We start from the raw sequence: 11191 nt of genomic DNA, 5'->3' as shown, positions 1-11191 counted from the left end.
CCATAAAAGAGTGCTTGGCTTCCCCCTCTGGGTGGAGCACCTCAAATTGGGATGGTGTTACGTTACCGGGCCTGCAGTGAGCCAGTCAATGGCCCATTAACAAACAATTACCTCTTCGGAGCAAACCATCGTTCTTGCAAGAGATAATAAACCTGCCCAACCTCCAACAGATGGCAAATAGAATACAAGCTTATTTTACAAACCAGGACAACTACTTTATAGAGAGGTAGCGGTTGTAACCAATACTTATTAGATTTTTTTTGTTGTTTCGATTTATACTATGGCAAGATGATAAAATATGTATTTGACATTACCTTGGAATGCAAATTTTTTAAAAATAATTTTAAGGGAAAATATATTGAAACTGGTTTGGATAGCATAATTTCAAAAAGCCAGTTTCAATACCTGTGCAGAAGCCACAAAGAAGATCTGCATCAATCATCTAAAAAGAAAGCAAGCTTTAGATTTGACATGCACATTTAGATTTTTTTTGTCATGTATAAAAGAAAGGAGAAAAAATACACTATGACAGTTTATCTTCAACTGCACATCACTTGAACCTTGAGTGAAGACTCTGCATTATTGAAGAGAACCAGCTGAGGCAGTGCAGCTCCAGTTTCACACATTATCAGAACCTTCGACTGCTCATTAAAAGCAGAAAATAGTGTGGCTGCCTCTGCGAGGCAACAGCGCATTCTCCTGCTGTCATTGCCACTGTCAGAGCAAAACTGGAACCAAGCCATCCCATTCCATCACAAGCACCCTTACGCTGCAAAGGTGGAGCCCTGATCTCAGGAATGCCATTTGTGGCAGAGGTTTTCCATGGGTGATGTCACACAGCTCTCTGTCATGCCACACTGACACCTCTGTGATGTCACAAATCTCTCTGTGATGTCACATGGACATCCTTGTGATGTTACACTAATATCTGTGATGCCACACAGCTCTCTGTGATGTCACACAACCTCCTCTGACATCACAATGACATCTCTATGATGTCACACTGACACCTTTGTGACGTTGCACAGCTCTCTGTGGTAACACATGGGCATCTGTGGTGTCACACAGCTCTCTGTGATGTCACAATGACATCTGTGATGTCACACAAGCTCCTGTGATGTTACACAGACCTCTCTGCGATGTCACGCTGACATCTCTCTGATGTCACACAAGTGTAACAAGAAAAGAAATAGCTGAAGGAAAATTAGCAGTATTTTATTTGTCCTGAATCTAAGAATTTAGGACCTTCAATTTTTACAAACATGATTTGATACTAACTATAGGCAATGAAGTTTTCCATCCCCACTAAAGAAATGGATTTGGCCTGAACCACGGCTGCAGCACCCCCAAGGCTGTAACTGCTCTGCCAGGGGTTCTTCCATGGTCATGGCTCTCAGGTGCTCCAGCACGACCCCAGGCACAGGCACTGATGTTTCGAGGGCTACCTGCTGAGCATGGCCTAATCCACAGCCACAGAGGTTTCAGGTTTATCCCTGGGCCACAATCCCTTCTTGGCCATGGAAACAACCATGGCCACAGGTACTCTGAGAGATTCCTGCTCTGCCATGGGCTTATTCCCAGCCGCGGATGCCTGCGGGTGTCCTGCTCCTGTCTGGGCTCATCCACAGGTCACAGATCCCTCAACTGGAGCTAACACCACTGGAGTTCCAGCAGCACAGAAACAGCAGCGATGTCCTGGCCTGGTCTCATGGATGATGGGAAGGCAAAGCAGGTTCTATTTCAGGGTTTCAAGTACAGTTTTGATCCTGTTCCTCGCAGAATACATCTGGAGCAGGTGTCCAGCTGTGAGACAAACAGAGACAGGGTGTGCTGGGTGAAGAATGGTGATGTACTGGTTTTCAAGGGGATAGGATCCATTTTCTTCCCAGGGAGCGGCAAAGAGCTGGGTTTGGATTCAGCACGGGAATGTGGTGGATAGCACACGGATGGCTTGGATGTTGCTGAGCGGGGCTTGCCCTCCTCAAGGACTTTGCAGTGGCACATTGGACAATCCATGTGCTGTGCTCTGCCAACAAGGAGGTGAGACCATCAACATTCCCCTCCTCATCCCTGTGTCCTACGTAAAGAAGAATCTTCCACCCGCTCTGCTCCAGAGAGCTGGCAAGTGCCCCTAGGGAGCCCCCTCATCCCTCCTGGGGCACTGCGGAGGGCGGGGCCGAGGCAGGGCTGTGACTGCACAAAGGGGCAGAGCGCTGGCGTGAGGCAGGGCTGTGATGTCCCAGGGCTGTGCTGGCCGCAGCACTGTGACATCGCTGTGACATCACCGCGCTGTCGCTGTGTGAGACGGGCCAGCGCCCGCAGCTGCCAGTGCAGTCGCGACGGGACGTGCCGGAGCCATGGGTGACGGTGACGTCCTGCTGACCGTGCTTCTCCTGCTGCTGGCCGCCGTGGCTGTCTGGTGGGCCTTTGGCCACCAGCAACCGCGGGGCCGGCGGACACGGAGAGGGAAGTGGAGGAAGCGCCCCAGGGTCCAGCCCAGAGGCTCACGGAGGAAGCGAGGAGCCCCTGCGGCTCCCAGGTTCCCCAGGCCTCGGGCGACTCCTGGCAAGCGGCCACGTGCTCCCGCCAGCCCCCTGGGCAGCCCCTGCAGCTGCGGCCCCTGCCTGGCAGAGGCCCGGGAGCTGCAGGAACTGATGCTGCACCTCGGGGATGGCAACGGGACACGTGAGCCTGTCATGGTTTGACACTGGCACAATGCCAGTGCTTCTATGAAAATGTGATCTCTATCTGGAATGTTGTGAAGTGGAATTTAGAATAGAGCAAAGCAGGCTTAAGCGTGATAACAGGAAAAAAACTTTATTAAACTACTACTATAAAAGAAAAGAGAAAATTAAAGAAGGGAAAAAAAAACACACAAAGATCTAAATGAAAACTTTGCAAAACATTCTTCCTCTCACTACTCAATTTCAACAAACCACAGTGAGACACAATCTGGACCCCAATCAGGTTTCTACTTTCCAGATAATCGATACTCAGTCCATCGAGGGAACAGAGTCTCTCCTGTGCCACAGACCCCCTAAGAAACACAGCTCTACATCCTGTGTTTCTATGTTACACATGGCACCGCCCGGAGAAAAAGTTTGCCATGGTGACTTTTCTCTTTTCTATGCACAGTGCTCTCACTACCAATGCATGGATGGTCACTGTCTTTAGGATTTTTCTTTTCAAGGATGCCCTGCCAAGAGGGAAGAAAATAACAGTTCAGTTTTTCATTGTTTGGGACCACAGTTCCCCCCATTTTCCCCTGGGGCCGAGGGCTCAAGAACAGAGATTTTCTTCTCTTCTCTTTCTTTTTCAGGACAGGGGGGCGCCACCACAAATCCCCTAACCTTTTCTCTGTTCACTCTACTTTTGTCTTTTTCTCAGCTGAAGCAGGTCTCTTGACTCACTGGCATCTTCCCAAAACACAGTCCCTCTTGACGGAGAAGATTTGGTTCAGGTTGTGGCTAACATGGAAAAGTCCAGCCAAAAGCCACTCCTTGTCCCCCTCTCATCCAGAATTCTTCCTTCCAACATCTCATCCCAGGGTTCAAGGTGTCTTTCTTCCTCTCTTTCAAACCGAGGAGGGGAAAGGAAAATTCACAAAGCCTTCATTTCTCAAGAAAGGGTTAAAAGTCCGAACTCCCAGGATGGCTCGATGCCCGGACATCCAGCAACTTCCACACAACTGGGCACCTTGTAGCAGCTCCCCCCGCTCTTCCTTCCTTGCGGCTTTCTCTCTCCCTCTCGGGAGAGGAACTCTGGGGGGGGAAATGGAGACATCCCAGATTTCTTCCACTCTTCTATCTGCAGGGGCCAGCCCGGTTCCAGTTTTTTCACTACCCTTGAAGCTTTCGGCTTACCTTTCTCAGGCCATGGGCTTCCCCTCCCCCACCCAGCTCGTGGCTGGGCGGGGGAAGGTCTGCACTGCACGCTGACTAGAACTAAAGAGAGCGAGTTCCCCTGGGAATTCTGCTTTTAACCTCTCTGTGTTCTCAGAGGCGTGTCTACTTTCAATTGGTCAATATCTAAATTGACCTCTTCCTTCCGGGAAAAATTATCTTTTCGTGTCAAACCACGACATTCTACTCTTCGCTTTTGAGAACACAGACTACAAAAAAAAAAATCATTATCAAAATTACATTCAACACATTCTACATAAAACAGCAACTTACACTAAATCTTCACTCAAATTCATCTCAAAACCCAACACATGCTTTGCTCTTATTCCTCCTGATCCCATTTCACAGCATTCACCTTATCACAATCTTATCTTATCTTATCTGATCTTATCTTATCTTTTCCCGGTCAGGGAACCAAATGTCATGGTTTGACACTGGCACAATGCCAGTGCTTCTATGAAAATGTGATCTCTATCTGGAATGCTGTGAAGTGGAATTTAGAATAGAGCAAAGCAGGCTCAAGCGTGATAACAGGAAAAAAACTTTATTAAACTACTACTATAAAAGAAAAGAGAAAACTAAAGAAGGGAAAAAAAAACACACAAAGATCCAAATGAAAACCTTGCAAAACATTCTTCCCCCCACTACTCAATTTCAACAAACCACAGTGAGACACAATCTGGACCCCAATCAGGTTTCTACTTTCCAGATAATCGATACTCAGTCCATCGAGGGAACAGAGTCTCTCCTGTGCCACAGACCCCCCAAGAAACACAGCTCTACATCCTGTGTTTCCATGTTACACATGGCACCGCCCGGAGAAAAAGTTTGCCATGGTGACTTTTCTCTTTTCTATGCACAGTGCTCTCACTACCAATGCATGGATGGTCACTGTCTTTAGGATTTTTCCTTTCAAGGATGCCCTGCCAAGAGGGAAGAAAACAACAGTTCAGTTTTTCATTGTTTGGGACCACAGTCCCCCCCATTTTCCCCTGGGGCCGAGGGCTCAAGAACAGAGATCTTCTTCTCTTCTCTTTCTTTTTCAGGACAGGGGGGCGCCACCACAAATCCCCTAACCTTTTCTCTGTTCACTCTACTTTTGTCTTTTTCTCAGCTGAAGCAGGTCTCTTGACTCACTGGCATCTTCCCAAAACACAGTCCCTCTTGACGGAGAAGATTTGGTTCAGGTTGTGGCTAACATGGAAAAGTCCAGCCAAAAGCCACTCCTTGTCCCCCTCTCATCCAGAATTCTTCCTTCCAACATCTCATCCCAGGGTTCAAGGTGTCTTTCTTCCTCTCTTTCAAACCGAGGAGGAGAAAGGAAAATTCACAAAGCCTTCATTTCTCAAGAAAGGGTTAAAAGTCCGAACTCCCAGGATGGCTCGATGCCCGGACATCCAGCAACTTCCACACAACTGGGCACCTTGTAGCAGCTCCCCCCGCTCTTCCTTCCTTGCGGCTTTCTCTCTCCCTCTCGGGAGAGGAACTCTGGGAGGGAAAATGGAGACATCCCAGATTTCTTCCACTCTTCTATCTGCAGGAGCCAGCCCGGTTCCAGTTTTTTCACTACCCTTGAAGCTTTCGGCTTACCTTTCTCAGGCCATGGGCTTCCCCTCCCCCACCCAGCTCGTGGCTGGGCGGGGGAAGGTCTGCACTGCACGCTGACTAGAACTAAAGAAAGCGAGTTCCCCTGGGAATTCTGCTTTTAACCTCTCTGTGTTCTCAGAGGCGTGTCTACTTTCAATTGGTCAATATCTAAATTGACCTCTTCCTTCCGGGAAAAATTATCTTTTCGTGTCAAACCACGACAGAGCCGCTCTATTCTGGGATGTGGCAGGCATTGTGGAAAGAACTGGAGGAGCTGCAGAACCAAGGCCACCTGCCCTGCTGTGGCTTAGCCAGCTCCTCCAGAAGCCTCCATCCCATCCAGAGGCTGCTCCCAGCAAGATTCTCCATCCCTGGGAGAGCCTCAAGGCCTGCAAGGATGGCACAGCAGGGGAGAGACATCACCATCCATGCAGGAAGCTCAGGCTGTCTGAGACCCTGCATCCTGCCAGGAGCCTCCTCTATGTCTGACAGCCTCCATCCCTTGCAGAGGCTCAGTGAGACCTGTCAGCCTGCGGAAAGAGCAGAGCCCGTGGACAGGTCTCCCAGCTCCCTTGGACTCTGGGACTTCAACAACACAGGTGCCATCCTGACCCTTGACGTGGCAAGGGAAAGCCCAGAAGTCCAACTGGGAGCCCAGACCGGTGCAGGGGAGCCTGCTCAGGAGCAGCTGGCAGGGCAGCAAGCGTCCTGGAGCCAGCAGTGGGCATCCCACAGCAGCCAGGACAGCCAGGACGCTCTTCTGGTTCTGCCCGCCAGCAACAGCCCCAGCCTGGTGGTGGAGACGGGCCTCCAGACAGCACGGAGGTTCCTCCATCTGCAGGAAGCTGCTCCAAGACAGCCCTCGAGTGCAGCCAAGGCCTTTCTAGTAGCAGGTGAGATCTCCCGAGGAGCTGCCTGCGGCTCCCCCGGGGCTCTGGAGGGGCGCGGCCAGGCCAGGCCAGGGCCCCTGCGAGCAGCCTAGTCGCCGGCTGTTTCCAGTGCCTCCGACGGCACGGCTTGAAAAAGCCCTGTCTGCCTTGCAGCCGCTCCTGGCATCCCCCTGTGCCAAGGCTCGGGCTGCAGCCCCGGCCGTCGTCAGGAGCAGAGCCCAGCCCACGCCGCCGGGGACAGCGACGGTGCCGCCCTGCCCCGCTGCCCCGGGGCTGCCGCAGCCGCCTGTGCGCGCTGCCCCGGCCCGGCTCTGCCGCTCGCCAGCCCGGCGGCTGCAGGGCGGTGGCCGCTGCCCGGCGCGCAGCAGGAAGCAGGTGAGAGCGCGGCGGCCGCGGGGGCCCGGCCCGCTTCACTCGCGGGCACTTGCGGGGGGTTCTGGGCGCAAGGCTGATGGCTTCTCTCGGCCGCAGGGCAACAGAGGCAGCGGCAGGAGCTGTACCTGTGGGGCCCGCAGCTGGGCAGCGGCGGCTTCAGCACCGTCTACTCGGGCATCCGCCTCTCGGACGGGAGCCCGGTGAGTGGCCGCCACGGCCGGGCGGGGCAGGAGGGGCAGCGGCGGGGAGCGGCAGGGCTGGAGCTCAGCCCTCCTCTCTCCGTGGCTCGCAGGTGGCCATCAAACGCGTGGCCCGGGAGAGCGTCCTGCAGTGGGACGAGCTGGTGAGTGAACGGGGCCAGCGGGACAGAGCGGGGCGTGGCGGGCAGGGAGAATCCCGGGGCGGGCTCAGCGTGCGGAGCCGCAGCCCCGCGGGCCTGGGCACACCGGAGAGCGGAGCTGGGGCCGGGCAGCGGCACCCCCGAGCATCCCCCGGGCGGGAGGAAGCGCAAGCGCCTGGGAGGCTGCGCCAGGGGGCACTGGGGCATCCCGGGCAGGGCGCAGCGCAGCCCCAGGGCTGCTGCAGCAGCAGCAGCAGCAGCAGCAGGCTGCTGCAGGCACTGACTTTCTCCTGCTCACAGCCCGACGGCACCCGCGTGCCCTTGGAGGTGGTGCTCATGGAGAAGGTGGGCTCTGGCTGCCAGAATATCATCCAGCTCCTCGATTGGTTTGAGCTGCCGGACAGCTTTGTGCTAGTGCTGGAGCGTCCGGAGGCATCGCAGGATCTCCTGCAGCTCCTGCAGGAGCAGGGCTGCCTGTGCGAGGAGCAGGCGCGCTGGCTTTTCTGCCAGGTGCTGGAGGCCGTGCGGCACTGCACCGCCTGCGGCGTCCTGCACCGGGACATCAAGCCAGAGAACCTCCTGGTGAACCCGGAGAGCGGCCACCTGAAGCTCATTGACTTCGGCTGCGGCACCTTCCTCCAGGAGCGGGCCTTCACGGGCTTTGCCGGTGAGCCCATGGCCTGGGCCCTGCTCCCGGTGCCAGGCACCGCACGGCCCCGTTCCCTCCTGGGCTGCGGGCTGCGTCCTTCAGCCAGCCGCCTTTAGGAACGGGGCGGATGCCGAGCCCCAGGAGCCGGCTGCCGGCCCGGCCGACAGAGGGGGGGCAAAAGCGGCTCCCGGCCCCTGGGCTCAGCAGGCCCACGAGGGCCAGGGCTGCTCCGCTGGCCTTCTTGGCCTTGCGGAATGGTTTCGTGCCTTTGGCCAGCTGGCTGGGGGACGCGGGGTGGCCTCGGGGGGAAGCTGTGGCCACGGCTGCAGCCCCTGCCTCGGCCAGGAGGCCGGCGCCAGGCTCTGGAAGGCAGCAGCCTGCGCCCGGCCAGCGCCGCCTGTCTCCCCTAGGAACGCGCGTGTACAGCCCGCCCGAGTGGATCTGGCTCGGCTGCTACCACGGCCACGCGGCCACCATCTGGTCCCTGGGCGTGCTGCTGTACGTCATGGTCTGCGGGAGCCTCCCCTTCCAGGATGAGCCTGACATCGTGCTGGGCAAGCTCGTCTTCCGGCAGCAGCTCTCTCCAGGTGAGTGTCCGGCCTCAAGCCGGCGGGCTTTGGCAGCTGGCGGCGCGCAGCTCGGCGCGGCCCTCACCAGCTCCGCGGGACGTGGATCTGCCCTCCAGGGCCGGCCGCAGGAGGGTCCCGTGCCGACGGGGTCAGCGCGGCACGGGCGGCCGGAGGAGGCGGCCGTGTCCCGCCGTGCCGCTCTCCTGCGTGGGGCAGAGCCGGTCGGGAGCCCGGCACGGCCCAGAGCCCGGCACAACATGGCCCGGGCCCCGCGGGCGACGGGGGCAGCTGGGCAGGAGACTCTGCCGGTGACCGGCGCTTTCTGCCTTCTCTCCCCAGAGCTCCAGCACCTGATCCGATGGTGTTTGGCCAAGCACCCTGCGGACAGGCCGGAGCTGGAGGAGATCTCATGCCACCCTTGGGTGCGGGGCCGGCGCTTTTGATGCCTTGCCGGAGCCTCTGCAGCACCAACTTAGCGAGTCCCACGCAGGACTGAGAAGCCGAAAAATAAAACAGCAAACCCATTGTGGTGTGTCAAGGGGCTGGTTCTTTTCAGCAACTTCAGCTAAAGAAACGTCTTGGGAAAAGGGAGGAATCAGAGTGCTGCCTTCAGCCTTTGTCAAGCTTTCCATGCCTGCCCTCCCGGCTGGTTCTTTATATCTTCCAGCTCAGGCCGTAGTGCGGGTGAGAGGGGCTTTGCCCAGCCAAGAAATGCAGCAGTGGAACAACAGCTGCTCTTGCAAAGTGGCAGGGCTTCTTGGTGTCTCTTGAAGTGACACACAGGTCCATGTGTGCATTCCAGGGGTTATTTGGTTTCAGGGACAGAGACGTTCCTCTCTTAGCAGAACTCTGAGGAGAGCCAGAAGCTACAAAATATCATTTCAGGTTGAGCCCTGCTGAACTCTTTTTCTTTCTTCCTATGAAATGGGAGGCAGGGCTAGGCACTTGTCTGGGAATCTTGCCGAAGGAGCTGCTTCTCTGGGAGTAACGCCGAAGGAGCTGCTTCTCTCGGAATCCCGCAAAGAGAGAGCTGCTCTGTCTCCCAAAAAGGTACCACTTTATACCATAAAAGAGTGCTTGGCTTCCCCCTCTGGGTGGAGCATCTCAAATTGGGATGGTGTTACGTTACCGGGCCTGCAGTGAGCCAGTCAATGGCCCATTAACAAACGATTACCTCTTCGGAGCAAACCATCGTTCTTGCAAGAGATAATAAACCTGCCCAACCTCCAACAGATGGCAAATAGAATACAAGCTTATCTTACAAACCAGGACAACTACTTTATAGAGAGGTAGCGGTTGTAACCAATACTTATTAGATTTTTTTTGTTGTTTCGATTTATACTATGGCAAGATGATAAAATATGTATTTGACATTACCTTGGAATGCAAATTTTTTAAAAATAATTTTAAGGGAAAATATATTGAAACTGGTTTGGATAGCATAATTTCAAAAAGCCAGTTTCAATACCTGTGCAGAAGCCACAAAGAAGATCTGCATCAATCATCTAAAAAGAAAGCAAGCTTTAGATTTGACATGCACATTTAGATTTTTTTTGTCATGTATAAAAGAAAGGAGAAAAAATACACTATGACAGTTTATCTTCAACTGCACATCACTTGAACCTTGAGTGAAGACTCTGCATTATTGAAGAGAACCAGCTGAGGCAGTGCAGCTCCAGTTTCACACATTATCAGAACCTTCGACTGCTCATTAAAAGCAGAAAATAGTGTGGCTGCCTCTGCGAGGCAACTGCGCATTCTCCTGCTGTCATTGCCACTGTCAGAGCAAAACTGGAACCAAGCCATCCCATTCCATCACAAGCACCCTTACGCTGCAAAGGTGGAGCCCTGATCTCAGGAATGCCATTTGTGGCAGAGGTTTTCCATGGGTGATGTCACACAGCTCTCTGTCATGCCACACTGACACCTCTGTGATGTCACAAATCTCTCTGTGATGTCACATGGACATCCTTGTGATGTTACACTAATATCTGTGATGCCACACAGCTCTCTGTGATGTCACACAACCTCCTCTGACATCACAATGACATCTCTATGATGTCACACTGACACCTTTGTGACGTTGCACAGCTCTCTGTGGTAACACATGGGCATCTGTGGTGTCACACAGCTCTCTGTGATGTCACAATGCCATCTGTGATGTCACACAAGCTCCTGTGATGTTACACAGACCTCTCTGCGATGTCACGCTGACATCTCTCTGATGTCACACAAGTGTAACAAGAAAAGAAATAGCTGAAGGAAAATTAGCAGTATTTTATTTGTCCTGAATCTAAGAATTTAGGACCTTCAATTTTTACAAACATGATTTGATACTAACTATAGGCAATGAAGTTTTCCATCCCCACTAAAGAAATGGATTTGGCCTGAACCACGGCTGCAGCACCCCCAAGGCTGTAACTGCTCTGCCAGGGGTTCTTCCATGGTCATGGCTCTCAGGTGCTCCAGCACGACCCCAGGCACAGGCACTGATGTTTCGAGGGCTACCTGCTGAGCATGGCCTAATCCACAGCCACAGAGGCTTCAGGTTTATCCCTGGGCCACAATCCCTTCTTGGCCATGGAAACAACCATGGCCACAGGTACTCTGAGAGATTCCTGCTTTGCCATGGGCTTATTCCCAGCCGCGGATGCCTGCGGGTGTCCTGCTCCTTTCTGGGCTCGTCAACAGGTCACAGATCCCTCAACTGGAGCTCACACCACTGGAGTTCCAGCAGCACAGAAACAGCAGCGATGTCCTGGCCTGGTCTCATGGATGATGGGAAGGCAAAGCAGGTTCTATTTCAGGGTTTTAAGTACAGTTTTGATCCTGTTCCTCGCAGAATACATCTGGAGCAGGTGTCCAGCTGTGAGACAAAC

Source organism: Lonchura striata, chromosome 4 (genome assembly GCF_050655825.1).
Source record: "Lonchura striata isolate lonStrDom1 chromosome 4, ASM5065582v1, whole genome shotgun sequence".
NCBI lineage: Eukaryota > Metazoa > Chordata > Aves > Passeriformes > Estrildidae > Lonchura > Lonchura striata.
Note: the sequence above shows the minus strand (reverse complement) of the source record.